Source organism: Mustela nivalis, assembly GCF_964662115.1.
Source record: "Mustela nivalis genome assembly, chromosome: 19".
NCBI lineage: Eukaryota > Metazoa > Chordata > Mammalia > Carnivora > Mustelidae > Mustela > Mustela nivalis.
This window is the reverse complement of record NC_139038.1, coordinates 10,692,228-10,708,251: the sequence shown is the minus strand read 5'-3', so window position 1 is coordinate 10,708,251 and position 16,024 is coordinate 10,692,228. Positions and strand designations below refer to the sequence as shown.

General features: G+C 49.6%; 2 long non-coding RNA genes across 3 annotated transcripts; one reads left to right on the top strand and one right to left on the bottom strand.

The window, feature by feature from the left end:
- Positions 1–509: 509 nt before the first annotated feature.
- LOC309854009 lies at positions 510–5,060 on the top strand. Of its 2 annotated transcripts, none has more exons than XR_014306051.1 (3): positions 510–1,164; positions 3,180–3,397; positions 4,824–5,060. It is a non-coding gene; the product is annotated as an uncharacterized lncRNA (long non-coding RNA). The 2 variants fall into 2 exon arrangements; XR_014306052.1 differs by lacking the exon at positions 4,824–5,060 and adding an exon at positions 3,958–4,047.
- LOC309854006 lies at positions 3,409–15,484 on the bottom strand. The gene is made up of 3 exons (XR_014306047.1): positions 15,377–15,484; positions 4,081–4,230; positions 3,409–3,982 (listed from the first exon to the last, which is right to left on the bottom strand). It is a non-coding gene; the product is annotated as an uncharacterized lncRNA (long non-coding RNA).
- Between the last annotated feature and the right edge of the window lie 540 nt (positions 15,485–16,024).

The following is a 16,024-nucleotide window of genomic DNA, read 5'->3' as shown; positions in this document are numbered from 1 at the left end:
GAAACCACAGACTGTGAAAGAAGAGGAGGAAAGGGAGGGGAGAAAGAAAGAGGGAGAGAGAGACGGAGAGAGAGAGGCTCTCAGCCGACAGCCCGCTGCCCTGGGCTGGTGGGGGCTTATGGGGGAAAAGGGGGACATGGCAGGTATCGCTCAGCCCCGCACCCATATCTCTGGGCCACCATGGCCTCCCTGGCACCCTGAGAAAGTCTTACCCGGTGTGCGGGATATCACATCAGACCCTCGGACCCTCGGTGAACATGGGATGGGTGCCACGAGGCCCCGGAAGGCTGACGCCCCTGCAGGTTGGCGGGGGAGACGGTCTGGGCTGCTGCAATGAGCCCAAGGGGCTGTGTGGACAAGCAGTGAGTTATAGGAGATCTGATGGCCCCAGGAGCCCCTGGCCCATGAGCCCGCCCGCCAGGCCCCAGAAGTGGCCCACGGTCACACCTGGAGGCACTGGAGGCCGGTCCCTTGTAAGCCCGTATGGTCTCAAAAGAAAGGGTAGAGCCGTTTCCAGAACATTTCGTCAAGTAATAACACTGTTTTTCCGCACGGAGACAGTAGGGAGCGGTTGCTGACGGGCTTCCTGCCGAAGTCCTCAGGGCACCTGCTCCCCGGCTCCTCCAGGACCTAGCCTACCTTGACCCTGGGCCAGGTTGGCATGGGAAGCGCAGATAACACGGGGAGGCCCAGGATCAGATCCTCAAAGCCAAACCTGCAGAACCAGACCAGCCTTTTGTGAAATTCCCAGGCCTGAGCTCCGACCCCACAAGGCCCCTCTGCCCACACCTGGCCTGGGCTTGATCCCAGAGGGGCCCCTTCTTCCCTCTGCAACTGGTTTTCCTGTCGGGTTTCAGTTCCAGGATCCGTCCTGAGAAGCCTCCCGGCAGGCCTGGTCTTGTATAACTCGAAAGACCTTGACCCTCGTCAGTTGCCAAAAGCACACTTTTCTCTTCTGCTCATCCAGGTGAAAAACGTGGGGCGGCGGCAGTTCCGCGGAACTGGCCCCCACAGATGGACTTTGTTCCACGCAGCCCAGCTCTATACAGCATGTGCGTGTGTGTGTGTGTGTGTGTGTGTGTGTCAGTGTGTTTTGCATACGTCATGGTGAAGTTCAAACTTTAAGATCTTGCGTTCACTGGCTGTGCCTCCGGTGGGACGAAGGTGTGGTTGAAAACACCGTGCTCCCAGGGGCACGGGGCCGGCTCTGTCATGGGAGCATGTGACGCTTGATCTCCGGGGTCAGGAGTTCGAGCCCCACGTAGGGTGTAGAGATGATGTCAAGAAATAAACTTGAAGGGCGCCTGGGTGGCTCAGTGGGTGAAGCCGCTGCCTTCGGCTCAGGTCATGATCTCAAGGTCCTGGGATGGAGCCCCGCATCGGGCTCTCTGCTCAGCAGGGAGCCTGCTTCCCTCTCTCTCTCTCTGCCTGCCTCTCTGCCTACTTGTAATCTCTCTCTGTCAAATAAATAAATAAAATCTTAAAAAAAAAGAAAAGAAAAGAAAATGTTTTGCTTCCGCAAAAAGACAAATGCTGTATGATTCCACTTTTTTGCAATCCTTAGAGCAGTCCTGTTCCTGCAGACAGAAGGCAGAATGGCCGTTGCCAGGAGCTGAGGGAGGTGGAATGAGGAGTTATTTAATAAATATGGAGATTCACAGGCACCTGGGTGGCTCTGTCGGTTAAGCACCTGCTTCTGGGTCAGGTCAGGACCCAGAAAAAAGGGTCCTAGGATCAAGTCAGGCTCCTTGTCCGGCGGGGAGCCTGCTTCTCCCTCTCTGTGTGCTGCTCCGCCTGCTTCTGCTCTGACACATGAATAAATAAAATCTTTTTTATAAAACAGAATGGGCTATCAATGTGGTTAGGACGGTGTACAGAGGAGTTCCAGGCATGCAGTGTAGTCATCCCAGGAGATGTGTGGCCCCCAGTAGAGGAACACCCGGTCCCCAGCAGCCTGAGTTTTGCTCTTGGCCAGAAGCTGTTACTGTGGGCTGCTGCTCTCTGGTTTCCAAGGCTGTAGGAAGAGAGAATCTGTTTCGAAGAGGGGAAGTTTGGCGCACATTTATTGTTTTTTACCAAGACATATCAGGACCACACTTTACAAAAAAGCCTGGAAAGGGAAGTGGCATGAAAATTGTTTTGGTTTTAATACAGAATAATTTTTTTTTTTTTTTTTTTTTTAGATTTAGGACATATTTAAAAAAATGTTGAGTTCAGTTTAAATATATACAGATACCTTCCAGAAAAAGGTAATATTACAGTAAATTAGTCTTGATCAGGCAGCACGGAGAAAATTTTTGGAATAGTTGCATTTGAAGATTCCTATTTAATGAATGGCTTTGACTCAAAACTGATTTAACCAAGAGGCAAAGAAGAGAGAGAGAGAAACAAATCCTAAGAGACTCTTTTTTTTTTTTTTTTAGATTTTATTTATTTATTTGATAGAGATCACAGGTAGGCAGAGAGGCAGGCAGAGGGTTAAGCCTCTGCCTTCGGCTCAGGTCATGATCTCAGGGTCCTGGGATTGAGCCCCACATCGGGCTCTCTGCTCAGCAGGGAGCCTGCTTTCCCCTCTCTCTCTGCCTGCCTCTCTGCCTGCTTGTGATCTCTGTCTGTCAAATAAATAAATAAAATCTTAAAAAAAAAAGATTTATTTAGTTATTTTGGGGAGGCGTGAGAAGGAGCGGGAAAGGGAGAGAGAGATTCTGAAACAGACTCTGGGGCTTGCTCTCATGATCCTGAGACACCACATGAGTCGAAACCGAGAGTCAGGCACTTAACCGACTAAGCTACCCCAGTGCCCCCCGAAATATTTTTTTTTTTAATTTTTTTGAAGGAAAAAAAAAATCCTCAAGAGATCTGCAAAATATAAAAAACAAAACAAACTGATTTAACCAAAATCTGCTGATACTTTCATGAGGGGATTTAGAACTAGGTCACAGCAAATAAAGTACTTAAAGTAGTAAAAAAATAAAAATAAAAATAAAAAAAAACAAGAAAACCCCTAAAACCCAAACCCACCTGAACTGAAGCACTGTTTTGGGAAGGACAGAGAAGAGGGAAGGAGGAAGGCCCTGCGGGGAGGCACTGCATAGTCATCTAGTGCCTTTGGTTATCTGGACATTAATTTCAGAAGTGTCCTTATAATTAGAGTAAATTAAAGATCTTGCAAATTACAGGTCACGGATCTCCACTTTCCCTGTTGAATTAGTGTGTAAAGACGCTCGTGAAATGCTGCTCTACGACCAGAAGGCAAGTACGTCCACTGATCTCAGTGAGATCCCACGGAATCTGCGAGGTTGAACTTGAAGCAGCGGCTTCCCAGATCCACTTAAGAGAAATCTTGGGTTTCTTGGCCGGCAGCGGCCTTTGCAAGGAAACCACGTGACGGTGCCGGGTAAGGCAGAAGCCCTTCAAGGGCATTCAGAGGGTTTACGAAGTGGCAGCTTCACACCCCACCTACAGGGACTGGGGCCGTTGGCGCGGGCTAGAGGGAGGGCTCCCGAGTGATTCTGCTGTGCCACCCGGGAGGGCAGCCAGCCAAAAAGGGATTGACAAGAGGATGAGGACTTTGATTTTTATTCCGCCGTCTTTCTGGGGTGGGAAACAGGCAAACGGGGGGAAAAAAAAAAAAAGCCAGCAGGGAAACATATTTGGATGGCCTGGTGAAATACTTGGCTAACTCCCACGAATTTGGACATTGTCACCTTTGCACTCTCGGATCCCGCGAATAGGTATTGTCCTTCTTTCTAAGGTTGAAAAACACGGGCTCAGAGATCAGGTGAGGGTCCAGCTGCTAAGAGGCAGAGCCCGGGCTCCGCCTGGCCTTATCCATCTGCCCCTTTGTTCCAGGACAGAAACAATTCTCTTCTGTGACGGCCCATCCTTTCTAGTTTTTGTTCTCTGCTGCACTTGAGCTAACTGGGCTCCTCTCTTACTCTTGTCTCCTACTCACAGCGTAAATTGGGATCGGTGCGGATTTCTGAGAAAATAGAAATGAACAGGGCAGTCAGCTCGAGAGCAGAGAACATAAGAGACACACTCACGCACGAAAACCCGCCAGACGCCAGAATCACTTACCTCTCGCTTCCCATTGCTTGGCAGGGCTGACCTTGAACACGACTTTCTGGTCACTGTGGTGGGAGTTGCCTTTTGCATCATGCATTAAGACTGCTGGCTCAGAAATGACCTTGAGAGGTAGAAGGAAGCCTCCGTCGCCTCCCGCTTGAGCTGGTAGAGAATAGGATGGAGAAAAATCCAGAAAAGAGCAACACCTGAAACCAGTTTTGCTCTGTAAATCGGGGAATTATTAAATCATGGCTTTTAGTCTAAGGGAGGCAAAGTTCACGTGCATGAAAGAGATATCACTTTAATGGCCAAAAAAAAAACCCCAAAACCAAAAACAAACCCACCAACACCAAAAAACTTGAATTTTCAGCTGAGATCGTTTTCCATGACTCCTTGAAGAGCTACTGCCACCTCATGGAAAATTTTTATAAACTCCCAGCTGAGGCAGGAATCCATGTTTGCTGTCTTAGGGGACCTTCTGCTGCCGGCCGCGGTGTGATTTGCTCTCACACCAAAACACCCCTGGCCTTTGGCCTGCAAACTGCAATTTTTACACCGTTCTGGGTCCATTTCAAAGTGGTTAGAATATCATAGACACATGTGATTAGAAATCAGTAAATAATACTTCTCTTAAAAGTATTTTAGGGATTCTTGATCTGCGGTGGGGGAGAAGGATCGGGAGTTTGAGCCCGGAGTTGGGTGTATAGATTTCTTCAATAAACTTTTTAAAAATATTTTATTTATTTATTTGACAGTGAGAAAGGGAACACGAGCAAAGGGAGTGGGACAGGGAGAAGCAGGCTTCCTGCTGAGCAAGGCACTGGATGCCGGGCTTGAACTCGGGACCCTGGGATCATGCCCTGAGCCGAAGGCAGACGCTTTAACTGACTGAGCCACCCAGGCACCCCACTTAAATAAATTTTTAAAAAAATATATGTTAAGTGTGATGTTTTTTACATTTAAACTTAAAAATATTTTGGGGGGTGCCTGGGTGGCTCAGTGGGTTAAGCCTCTGCCTTCCGCTCAGGTCATGATCTCAGAATCCTGGGATCGAGCCCCACATCAGGCTCTGCTCAGCAGAGAACCTGCTTCCCCCTCTCTCTCTCTGCCTGCCCCTCTGCCTACTTGTGATCTCTCTCTGTCAAATAAATAAATAAAATCTTTTAAAAAAACCAGTTTTTTGGGGGGGGGTGCCTGGGTGGCTCAGTGGATTAAGCTTCTGCCTTCAGCTAAGGTCATGATCCCAGGGTCCTGGGATCGAGCCCCGCATCGGGCTCTCTGCTCAGCGGGGAGCCTGCTTCCTCTTCTCTCTCTGCCTGCCTCTCTGCCTACTTGTGATCTTCCTGTTTGTCAAGTAAATAAATAAAATCTTCAAAAAAAAAAAGAATTTAAACTTAAATTTTTAAAATATTTCTGTTTTCTTTTCTGAAGATTTTATTTATTTATTTGACAGAGATCACAAGTAGGCAGGGGGGTGGGAAACAGGCTTTCCGCTGAGCAGAGAGCCCGATGTGGGGCTCGATCCCAGGACCCCGGGATCATGACCTGAGCCGAAGGAAGAGGCTTAACCCACTGAGCCACCCAGGCGCCCCAATATTTCTGTTTTCAATAAAAAATGTTATTTTGGTTGTAATTGAAACGAGCAGAGAGGGAGGACATCGTGATTAAGAAAATTGTTCTCTGTAGTTCTTCTCCTTGTTCTTTTAAGGAGAGCACTTCTGTAACAAGCAGTCGGATGCCAACTTCCCACAGACTTCAAACAACCTCCCCACTGGTGGGTTCTGGTGAATTCTTTTCTCAAGGCTCCGTGGAAACGTCCTTCTACGCCTCCAGGTAGAGTGGACTGTTGCCCTCTCGGGTCTGCAGGACTCCATGGCCACCTCCAGGGTCCTACTTATCATTACCGTATTTCTTGTTACCGTAGCACTTTGCTTCTTCTGTTGTGACGCTTTTGAAGAGGGAGCGAACAGCAGGAGAGCTCAGAGCTTCAGCTCCAGGTTGAGATCCTGCCTCGGCTCCTGACTGGCTCTGTCACCTTGCGTGAGTTTTCTCTGCCGCAAAAGGGAGAAAAAAGTATCACCTTTAAGGGATGTTACTAATGAGCTTTAAATGAGTTCATCTTCTTCAGGGTAAGCTTAGGGCTGGGCTGGGCGCTGAGGAGGGAGCACAATTGAAGTGTGACCTCCCAGTGCTCTGCTCCTCAAGTAATTGCCCTCACATAGGTCTGTCTGTCCCACCAGACTGGCTTCTGCAGAGAAGGATGGTCCAATTCATCTCTGAAATCCCCTGTCCTTACAAAGGGTGTCAAGCATTGCTCAGTCGTGGTTGGTGAATGCAGGCATACATAAGGGAGACACACTAGTATCGTCACAGTAAAGATCTCAACAGGGCGCCCCTGTGGTCCAGGAGGTTGGGCATCCGCCTCGGGCTCAGGTTGTGATCTCAGAGACCTGGGACGGAGCCCTGCTTTGGGGCTCCCTGCTCAGCAGGGAGTCTGCTTCTCTCTCTACCTCTGCCCCTCCCCCTGCTTGTGCTGTCTTGCTCTCAAACAAACAAATAATCTTTAAATAAATAAATAAATTTCATTCCAAAAAATGAAACGAAGAAAGCAATTTTACTTCTAGTAGCAACGAAAAGACAAAATATTTAAGAATACATTTTTTTTAAGTTAAGGTTTGTACACTGAAAACTATAAAACATCATTAAAGAAATTAAGGAAGATGTCAATAAAGACATCCCATGTTCATGGATTGGGAGATTTCATATTGTTAAGATGGCAGTCCTCCCAAACTGATTTCTAGATTCAAAGTGTTCTCTGTCAAAATCCTAATTAGTTGTGGTTTTTTTTTTTTTTAATCCTCAGAAATTGAAAAGCCAATCCTAGGATTCATATGGAAATATAAGGGATCCAGGATAGCTAAAACAATCTTGAAAGAAGAGCGCAAAGTGGGAGGACTCACTCCTTCCTGACTGCAAAATTACTATAATGATGTAGTAATCAGTAGAGTGCAGTGCAGGCATGAGGGCAGAGCTACAGATCAGTGGAAGAGAACTGAGCACCGTGGGGCCCCTGGCCAGCTCAGTCAGCAGAGGATGTGACTCCTGCTCTCAGGGTTGTGAGTTCAAACTCCACGTTGGGTGTGCTTACTATTTAAAATTAATTAATTAGGGGCACCTGGGTGGCTCAGTGGGTTAAGACCTTTGCCTTCAGCTCAGGTCATGATCACGGCATCCTGGGATCGAGTCCCACATCAGGCTCTGGGCTCTGCAGGGAGTCTGCTTCCTCTTCTCTCTCTGCCTGCCTCTCTGCCTACTTGTGATCTCTGTCTGTCCAATAAATAAATAAAATCTTAAAAAATAAAATTAATTAATTAAGAACCGAGAGGCCAGATCCAAACTCTCACTTTTATGATCAGCTGATTTTTCAACAAGGGTGAGGGACCATTCAGTGGGAAACAAATGATCTTTTCCACAAATGCCCTTTTACAAGAGATCCCAGAGAGCTCCCTCCCGGCCTCCGCTGCATGAGACTAACAGCAAGAAGCTGGCCTCAATGAGGAAGCAGGCTCTCACCAATCCTGAACCTGCCAGAGCCTTGATTTTGGGGCTTCTCAGCCTCCAGACCGTGAAAAATCGATTTCAGTTGTTTATGTTCTACCTCGTTTATGTTTTTGTTTTTGTTTTTCTAAATAGCAGCCTAAATGAACTAAGACAGTATTTATAGTAACCCCAAAGTGGAAACACCCCCAATGCCCATCTGATAAATAGATGTTTTTAAAAAGGTTTTATTGATTGATTGATTGATTGATTTGAGAGACAGAGCACGAGCAGGGAGGAGGGACAGAGGGAGAAGGACAAACAGATTCTCCACTGAGCAAGGAGCCTGACACGGGGCTCCATCCCAGGACCCTGAGATCATGACCTGAGCCCATTGCAGACACCTAACTGACTGAGCCACCCAGGCGCCCAGAGATTTCTTTTTTTTTCAATGTAGTCTATCCATAGGATTCTATGGACTATTATGCAATAAATAAATAAATAAATAAATAAATAAATAAATAAATAAAATACTGGAACATGCTAGAACAGGCGTGAACCTTGAGAACATTATGCTAACTGAAAGAAGCCAGTCACAAAGGACCACGTATTATATGAGAACGTTTAGGCAAAACATGCACAATGAGCAAATCGGTAAAGACAGGAAGTTCACTAGTGGTTGTCTGGGACTCTGGGGGCCGAACTGTGCTATGGCTGCTGGTGGGTCCCAGGTTTCTTTCTGAGGTGATGACAATGTTGAAAAACTGATCGTGGCACAACTCTGGGAATATACTAAAAACCATTGAATCGTATGTTTTAAATGGGTGAATTGTATCTCAATAAGCTGTTGTAAAAACTAAATTATGGGGGCACCTGGGTGGCTCAATCATTCAACGTCTGCCTTCAGCTCGGGTCATGATCCCAGGGTCCTGGGCTCGAGCCCCGAATCGGGCTCCCTGCTGAGCGGGAAGCCTGATTCTCCCTCTCCCACTCCCCCTGCTTGTGTTCCCTCTCTCGCTGTCTTTCTGTGTCCAATAAATAAATGGAATCTTAAAAAAAAAAAAAAGTAAATTATAGTATGTAACTTGTTAGACGATCATGTGGCCATTTATCTATAAAAATTTAAACCGTAAAGAATATGCCAGGGGCACCTGGCTGGCTCAGTGAGTAGAGCATGTGACTCTTGATATTGAGGTTGTAAGTTTGAGCCCCGTGCTGGGTATGGAGATTACTTAAAAATAGAGTCTTAAAAAAAAAAAAATAGAATCTTTAAAAGAAGAATATATTCATAATATGACATTCTGGAAATAATAAGAATAAGAAATTATATCATGTCAACTGAGTATATTTGTTTCAATTAGCAATAATCGCGCCTCGGATAAACCTCATTGGCTATGATACTGCCACTGCGCAAAGCTCAACTGAGTATATTTGTAAAGGAGACACTGTTGGTACCTGCCTACCCTCCTTTTCCTCAGGGGACACTGTCCCAGCTCTGTGAGTGATTGCTCTAAGTCAATGGCATGAATCCCACCTCTTAACCAGGTCTATGCGGGTCCGGGTCCATTAACCTATGGCATTCCATTCCCAGCAATGGCGTCTGGTTCGGGAGCGGGGGTCGAAGCAAGTTGGCCCAATCAGACTACAAGGAAGACTTTCAGCCCCCCCCCCCCAGTCATCTCCTTGGGTCAATGAGATGCTCCCCTTGCCAGAGAAGGACCCCTAGGATGAAGTCAGGGTTTGGGTGGCCCTGGAGACGTCATCTGGGTCCTTTACAGAAACTCATTGTTCTCCACCAACCCTAACATCTGGCCGCCTCAAGGTTTCCTGTTCCCTGGGGTCCCGAATAGCTTTCCTTCTATTTTAGCTTGTTTGAGCCAGGGTGGTTTCTGTTATCTGAGAAAAGCATCCTAACACAATGTGCGTAGAAGAAAGGATGGAAGGAAATGTATAAAAACGGAGGCCGCCGTTAGCTTTTGCTGGTGGGGTTAGGAGGCCTTGAGATTTCTTTTGTATATTCTTCTGTGTTTTCAAGTTTTTCTAAAATTAGTATGGATTACCCTTTTTCTTTTTTCTTCTTCTTCTTCTTTTTTTTTTTTTTTGTATTACACTTTCAATCAGATAAGCCCATTACATCTTTTTTTTTTTTTAATATTTTATTTATTTATTTGACAGAGAGAGAGATCACAAATAGGCAGAGAGACAGACAGAGAGAGAGATGAGGAGAAGCAGGCTCCCTGCTGAGCAGAGAGCCCTATGCGGGACTCGATCCCAGGACCCTGGGATCATGACCTGAGCCGAAGGTAGAGGCTTAACCCACTGAGCCACCCAGGCGCCCCGCCCATTACATCTTTAAAAAGGAAACGGCAGGGGCACCCGGGTGGCTCAGTTGGCTAAGCGTCTACCTTCGGCTCAGGTCATGATCTTGGGGTCCTGGAACTGAGCCCCGCGTCGGGCTCTCTGGTTGGTGGGGAGCCTGCTTCCCCCTCTCTCTCTGCCTACTTGTGATCTCTCTCTCTGTCAAATAAATAAATAAAATCTTTAAAAAAATAAAAGGAAAAGGCAGGGGCACCCGGGTGGCTCAGTTGGCTAAGCGTCTACCTTCGGCTCAGATCGTGATCCCAGGGGTCCCAGGATAGAGCCCCACCTTGAGCAGGTAGAGCAACTCCCTCTACCCCTAACCCCTGCTTGCACTCTCTCTCTCTGTCTCTGTCTCCCAAAGAAATAAATAAATGAATAAAATCTTTCAATACAAAATAAAAAAGTAAAAATGTAAACAAAAAGACTGTCTTCTGTCTTGGGTGCTTACTCTCTCTCTCTCTAAGCTTTGTTTTATGTGAGAGAGAGAGAGAGAGCACGGCGGAAGTGTAGCAGGAGAGGGAGAAAAGCAGGGGAGGCCGATGTGGGTCTCCATCTCAGAACCCCGAGATCATGACTTGAGCTGAAATCAAGAGTCAGATGCTTAACAAATTGAGCCGCCCAGGGCCTCCCCCCTCATTTTGTTTCTTAAATCACGCTTTTGCGGGGGGAAGCTTGCTGCCATGTTGTCAGTGGCTCCTTGGTGAGGCCCCGGTGCCGGGAAAGTGAAGCCTGTAGCCGCTGGCTGCACGAGTGAGCTTGGAAGCTGATTCTCCCGCCCCACCCAGCCGATGAAGGCTGCCCAACCACAGCCTGAGGACAGCCTCCTGGGGCGCTCCGATCCAGAAGTATCCATCCAGCGGCTCCCTGATTCTTGACCCTCAGAATCAATATTAGACAGTAAGTTCATTGATTTATATATTTATTTTATTTTTTTTTTAATTTTTTTTAAAGATTTTATTTATTTATTTGACAAACAGAGATCACAAGCAGGCAGAGAGGCAGGCAGAGAGAGAGAGAGGGAAGCAGGCTCCCCGCTGAGCAGAGAGCCCGATGCGGGACTCGATCCCAGGACCCTGAGATCATGACCTGAGCCGAAGGCAGCAGCTTAACCCACTGAGCCACCCAGACGCCCTATTTATTTTATTTTTTGAAAAATAATCTCAGTCGTTCAGCGTCTGCCTTCGGCTCAGGTCATGATCCCGGGGTCCTGGGATGGAGCCCCGCATCGAGCTCCCCGCTCGGCAGGAAGCCTGCTTCTCCCTCTCCCACTTCCCCTGCTTGTGTTCCCTCTCTCACTGTGTCTCTCTCCGTCAAATAAATACAATCTTTTAAAAAAAGAAAAAGAATCTCTATGCCAGTGTCAGGCTTGCACTCGTGACCCTGAGATCAAGAGCAGTATGTCCTGGGGCGCCTGGGTGGCTCAGTGGGTGAAGCCTCTGCCTTCGGCTCAGGTCATGATCCCAGGGTCCTGCATCGAGCCCCACATCAGGCTCTTTGCTTAGCGGGGAGCCTGCTTCCTCCTCTCTCTCTCTCTGCCTACTTGTGATCTCTGTCTGTCAAATAAATAAATAAAATCTTAAAAAAAACAGAGCAGTATGTCCTACCAACTGAGCCAGCCAGGAGCCCGGGCCCCCGTGAGTTTATTATTCTAAGCTATTAATTTTCAGGGTCATGGTTCCATGGCGATCGAGAGTCACAGAGATGCCGCTCTTTTCGCTCAGTGAGCCACTCTGCGAAAATCTGGGCTTGAGGACCAGAAACCCCAGCATGAGTCGATGTATCTGCAAGGGGCCTTATTGCTTCTGCCCTTGCTTTAGAAAAATACTGGGTACAATTAGGAAGGAGGGTGATGCCATTCTGTGGGACTATTGTGCCATTCTGGGTACGTCCCTAAGGTCGACCTGTATGTGTGAATCTGGAAAGGTTCATGGCCCACCGAGTGGGGAGCAGAACGGTTGCAGGGTCCCACGTACGGCGTGTGTGGGAGGCGCTGCTGGAGGTGGCTCCCCAGCACCTCTCCTCCCCTTCCTCCTCATCCGCAGGCCGCGGTCCCAGCGTCAAAACCAAACCGCAACTTCTCAGCTTCCCTTGCAGCCCCTGGCACAACCACGGGAGCATCTTTCTGGCTAATGAGATAGAAGCGGAATCCCCAGGAAGGAAAGTTACCAGTTTTTAGTAACATGTATACATTTTTTTTTTTTAAGATTTTTATTTATTCATCAGAGAGAGAGAGAGAGAGCGAGCAAGCACAGGCAGGCAGAGCAGCAGGCAGAGGCAGAGGGAGAAGCAGGCTCCCTGCCGAGCAAGGAGCCCGATGTGGGACTCCATCCCAGGACGCTGGGATCATGACCTGAGCTGAAGGCAGCCGCTTAACCAACTGAACCACCCAGGCGTCTCACATGTATACATTTTTTTAAATTTATTTGAGAGAGAGAGAGAGGGGGCATGTGAGCGGGGGAGGAGCAAAGGGAGAGAGTCCCAAGCAGATGCCGCGCTGAGTGTGGATCCCGATGCGGGGCTTGATCCCAGGACCCGGAGATCATGACCTGAGCTGAAGGCAGACGCTTAACCAACCGAGCCCTCCAGGTGCCCCGATCCGTTTTTATATAAAAGAAGAAAGGGAGGAAAGTCACGGTGTGTGTGTGCGTGTGTGTGTGTGTGTGTGTGTGGTTACTTGTGTCAGCATAACGTTGAAGGATGCGTATCCGACTGTCAACACTGCAGAGGTTACGAAGCTTTTATTTTTGCCCCGTTTATGTGTGATGGCAAACATTTGTTAATCTTCTGACGCATTATAATAGGGTCCACAACCTTATAAAAAGAGAGAAAGAATCAAATATGCTAATATCCATATAGGAGAGGAAGAAAGGCCAAGAGCACAAAGGCAGAGCGTTCCAGAATTACCGGTCATCGCTCCGGCTCAAGGCAAGCGGGTCCTCAGTGACCGGGCGGGTGCTGAGCCTCGTGCGGGGGTTCGGGAGTGGACAGGCTGAGGAGATGGGACGATCGGGCTCTGCTGCGGGATCGAGCACTACCAGCTCCAGATTTGTTCCACAGGCCTTGGTGTGGAGGCCCAGCTATCCTGGAGGTCATTGGGACCCCACCGGGACCCGGGAGGCCCAGAAGGGCAGATGCAGCCTGGCTGAGAAGGGAAGCAGCCAGAGGAAGCAGGGCTCGGGCATCCGGGGCCGGGGGATGCGAGACGGGGTGGGGTGGGGGCACGGCTGCGGCCCCCGCAGCGCAGGTCCCGGGCTCCCCCTTGCTTTGAAGAGCAGGTGTCTGCTCCAGTCCCTGCTCTGGGGCACCTGGGGTTGTGGCCAGATCCCACCCTACAGGCGCTGAGCAGGGCTGCGGCACATGGGAGCCCCGGGTTGGAACAAATCACCGTGTCCTGCAGCTGGCTGGGGAACATGACATACGTCTTCCTACTCGGTGGCTCTTTGCTTCCTAGTGCCGCTCTGTGCTGGGCCCCTGAGCTGCCCAGGGGCTGGGGGTTGGGGCAGCAGGGCTGCTGTCTGGGATCCGCCTGCCCACCCACTCCCAACTGCCTCCCTGCACAATTTCCTCTCTTGCGGCCGCCAGGGGTTTCCTGTTCTCTCTGGCTGTCTGGGCAGCTTCCTCATTTCCCCTTGCGACACCGACATGGTGCAGCAGGTGTCTGGATGGCTCCCGCTCTCGGAAACTCCGGCCACCAGGGACCGAGCCGATGAGCCTCTGGGCTCACACCAACGTGTGCCACGGAAAGGGACAGTCGCTCAGCCAGGCCAGGCCCGGCCAGGTTCTGGAGGAGGCGGAGGAGAGAAGCTGCCATTTCTGGGTTACGACCCAGATAACACGCGGAGCATGTTGAGGCTTGAGAACTCTCTGTTGCTTATCGACAATTTCCACTTCACGGAACATCCTGTATTTTTATTTGCTAAATCTTGGCTGCCCGACCCGAAGCGGCTCAGCCTTCAAAGTTCTAATCGTATTTTTCCAGAAAGGGAAGGGAGAGAGAGAGGGAGGAGAGAAAATAAGAAATTCCCCATGGAAAGAGCCTGGGTGTGACTCACCAGCGGCTCCTCCCCCACTGCGGGCCGGACACGGGGCCCCGGGGAGAGAGGGCAGAGCTGGAAGGGGCACTCGTGCCAGTCCTGGCTCAGCTACCAACTTCCTGTGGGTCCCCCGGGGCCAGGGCTGGACCTCTCTGGGCTCCCAGGCTGGAGTCTGTGGCCTCCAGCGCTCACTGGTCCATCACGGTTGTCCCCAGCGCCCCCTCCGTGGGCCAGACCCAGATCTCGGGGGGGGGGGGAGCCGGACTCCTGGGCCCGTGAGCAGCTGGCTGGCAGGTGGCTCGTGGAGGATAGAGACAGGAAAATAGAGCCCCATGATCCGGAAGAGAGAATCTCCACTTCCCTCTTGGGAATAGAAGTGGATAGAATCTTCACTTCAAAGGGAGGGGTACTCCGTCCCCACTGGGCTCTGCACCTGCCTTCTCCTCCTTCCCCCCCTTTTTTTTTTGAAAATTTTATTCATTCATTTGACAGAAACCAAGAGAGAGGGAACACGAACCAGGGGACAGGGAGAGGGAAAAGCAGGCTTCCTGCCAAGCAGGGACCAGCCCTATTTGTCCAAAGCATATTTTTTTTCCTTTTTTTTTTTTTTTTTTTTAAAGATGGGTTAATTGATTTGGCAGAGAGAGACACAGCCAGAGGGAACACAAGCAGGGGGAGTGGGAGAGGAAGGAGGAGGCTTTCCACCCAGCAGAGAGCCTGACGCAGGGCTCGATCCCAGGACCCCAGGATCATGACCCGAGCCAGAGGCAGATGCTTAACCACTGAGCCACCCTGGCGCCTCTGCCTTCTTCCTCACCCTGGTGCCAGGGGCCGCTCTGGGATCTGCGGGAGCTGCCTACCGGTGGCCTCGGCTGTCATGACACTTCTTATAGACCCAGCTGTCCTCAACAGGAAGCCCTCCACAAGGCCATGCTTCCTCTCGCAGCCCCCAGAGTGGTGTGTGGGGGAGGGGGCAGAGCTATGGGTTGTGCAGTGTTCTGGGGGACTTGCTTCCTCTGGACCAGTGGGTTGGGTTGGATCCAGGCTAGCCTGGGTCTCGCAGATGCCCACCTGCGTGCTCAGGGGCTTCACATCACCTGGTGGCTTCAGGATGACACAGGGTGGCAGTCCGCTTTTTTCCAGCATGTGTGCGTGGTGGGGAAAAATGGAAGAAGGAATTTGATTAAGCAACTGCCTTCAGCTCAAGTCATGACCCCAGAGTCCCGGGATCGAGTCCTGCATCGGGCTCCCTGCTCAGCGGGGTGTCTGCTTCTCCCTCTGACCCTCTCCCTTCTCTTGCTCTCTCTCAAATAAATAAATAAAATCTCTAAATAAATAGATGGATAAATAACATCTTTAAAAAACACATAACATACCGTTTACCATTTCAGCGTACAGCTCCGTGGCATTCCGTACGTTCCCGATGTTGTGTAACTATCACCAGTATTTCTAGACCTTTTTCATCATCCCAAGCAGAAACTCTGTACCCAGTGAACAGTCATTCTCCACTTTTCCTCCTCCTCTTCCCAGCCCCTGGTAACCTGCAGTCTACTTCCTGTCTCCGTGAATTTGCCTGTTCTCAGCATGTCATGGTCATGTAGAACCATACCCCGTGGGTCCTTTTGTGTCTGCCTGCTTGCATGTAGCCTGTTTTCGGAGAGCTCCCGTGCTGTCGTAGGTGTCAGAGTGTCCTTCCTTGGGACACTCTGAACCATATTCAGAGTGAATGGCTGAACCATATCCCACTGTGTGGCTAGACCGCGTTTATCTTTTTTTTTTTTTTTAAATTAAAGATTTTATTTATTTATTTGACAGACAGAGATCACAAGTAGACAGAGAGGCAGGCAGAGAGAGAGAGAGGGAAGCAGGCTCCCTGCTGAGCAGAGAGCCCGATGCGGGACTCGATCCCAGGACCCCGAGATCACGACCTGAGCCAAAGGCAGTGGCCCAACCCACTGAGCCATTCAGGCACCCCTAGACCGCGTTTATCTTACCCATCGTCCGCGGGTGGACACTTGGGTTGG